Source organism: Rhagoletis zephyria, unplaced genomic scaffold (assembly GCF_001687245.7).
Source record: "Rhagoletis zephyria isolate East Lansing unplaced genomic scaffold, Rhagoletis_zephyria_1.1 Rzeph_scaffold_00714, whole genome shotgun sequence".
In the NCBI taxonomy this organism is placed as follows: Eukaryota; Metazoa; Arthropoda; class Insecta; order Diptera; family Tephritidae; genus Rhagoletis; species Rhagoletis zephyria.
This window is the reverse complement of record NW_016157798.1, coordinates 12,676-14,952: the sequence shown is the minus strand read 5'-3', so window position 1 is coordinate 14,952 and position 2,277 is coordinate 12,676. Positions and strand designations below refer to the sequence as shown.

The window sequence follows — 2,277 nt, the reverse complement described above, 5'->3', positions numbered from 1 at the left end:
ATGCTCGACAATTTCAACGCGATGTTTAAATTTTTGGGTGTTATTTTTACAGTTCATTGATGGTGCATTCATTTGTTACCAGCATACAAGATGGTAGCAGGAGTGCATAGACTATAAAAGGGTTTAAAATTTGAGAGACACTTTATTTACCGTTTACGAAATTTTTGTTACCAGCGCAGAATAGACCTGTAGGAGTGACTTTCTTACAACTTCGAACTTAAATTTTTTCATGATTTCTGACTGGTAGCAAAAGTTATTCAGCAGTTTATACAATTCACTTCCGAAGTGAATTTCCAACCCATTCAATTTGAATTCTAAGTGCCTGATTGTAGAGGAAATATTTAAAATAAAACCGGTTTTTCATATTTCCATATTTCGAATAACTCGAAACCCGGTTTTTGAAAAAAAGGAGCAGTATTTAAGTGTAAGTAGCTGGGATGTTGCATATAAAGTAATTATTATATTATCGATTTACTCAGTAAATATATCAACATACATATGTCCTTCATAAATACGAGTACTTTGTAAAAAGAGGAATATTTACATACATACATAAAGTCGTACAATAAAGTAAGCAAAGCATACAAAACCGAGGGAAATTGATTAGCGAAGAATAAAAATACATTTTTTATTCAAAATTTATGCTGAGTTTGCAAAATTTCAAAAAACCTTGAAACCATAACCATTAGTGATATAGTTTGCATTTTACAGCATTCAAAATCCTATTCATTAAGCATGCGTACTCAGATATTTAGCTCTGTAGAGATATTGATTAAAGTGATAGCATGCCAGTTTATTTTATTTTCCAAATCTGCAATTCCATATTTTTACCAATATATGTAGACATATAATAATATTATTTATAGTCTATGACATTGCATTGAGAATGCATTCATAAAGGCAACCAGAAGAATGTATTGTACAAACTAGTAAGTATAAAATACATAAACACGTGCAAGATTGTGCAGTGTGACTAGAAATTCCTTGGAGACTTCACGCAAACAGTATTCTGCATCTATGAAGCTCGAATAGTATTCCCAGCATAAAATATGAAGATTGCAATTGATTATAAAAGCGCGCTAGCACAAAGAGGACTTGTGCGAAATGACCCTATAGGAAATACATGATTTTATGAAAACTGAGAAATTTGCTGGAAATAATTGGAAACAGACTTAAATTGGGGAATTAAGGCAATTTTTTGTACTAAAAGATATTATTTATATAGTAATCTTAATTTGTTAGTACGGCTATATATCTCCTGGGTATGGATTTAATTATGCTGCTATGCATACATTTTTTCTACATATACTTGAGAGTAGCTCTACCCTTGACTCTAACTTAATGTCCATAACTGCATTTGTCAGTATAAAGTTTTTGAGGAATCAAAATTAAATACATGCATAAAATGTATGTATATCATTCAGACAAATATATAAACTGCTTGCACGCAAGTGCCGGTTATGCAGAAAGTACGCAACTTGTAAAGTTTTCCTGCAGGACCACCACTCTATTTAGAAGTGTGTGTACCGTCATGGGTGTGTACCTATGAATGTGTACAAGCATGAGCAATTGTGAGGAATTTTTTAAATGAAGTTTTAGTAAAGCTGCATGTATATGTACATTAGTGTGCATCACCAAAAAAAGTTGTGGCTTTTCCACAGGAACTATAAAATTTACTCGGTAAAATTCATATTAAGATTTATGTGAACTAGAAAGATTTGAAAATACCTCTAAAATTCTGATTATGTAGAATACGTTGAGAAAAATTTTAAACATTTTCATGCAGACCTTTTAAACTTAATTTCTTTTATAAACTGTGATGATTTTTTTGAAAAAAAAAATTTAAAAAGTCTTTTAATAAAAAAAATCGGTTTTTGTAGGTACTTGCAAATACACATAAATTTTAATATTTTTCCGAAATATTTCGACGCAAATCTTAAAATATAACGCCCCGTATTTAAAGTCAAAATAAAGTCGAACATAAAGTTAAAAGCAGATTTTTGACATAATTCTCAATGTTTTATCTGTCAAAAAAATCTGGTCTTACTTTAGAGTCGACTTTATTTTGACTATTATAACTACGGCCGAATAAATTTTATAAATTTACTTATTTTTATTTTTTTTTTGATGGAGAGTAACGCACCCTAGTGTACATACATAAGTTATTGATTTTGATTTTATAATACGTATGTACATAGGTAGGTATTCACATACGAGTATTTTTCGATTAGTTTCTTTGTGAAAAAGTATAAGTTATATTTTTCTATTGAAAATATT

At 29.8% G+C, this 2,277-nt stretch overlaps 1 protein-coding gene across 1 annotated transcript in view; it reads right to left on the bottom strand.

The window, feature by feature from the left end:
- Nucleotides 1-2,277, bottom strand: part of LOC108361199 (neurobeachin-like) — a gene marked incomplete at its 5' end in the record, with an annotated part of 11,134 nt that overhangs the window by 8,472 nt on the left and 385 nt on the right. The window lies entirely within an intron of this gene.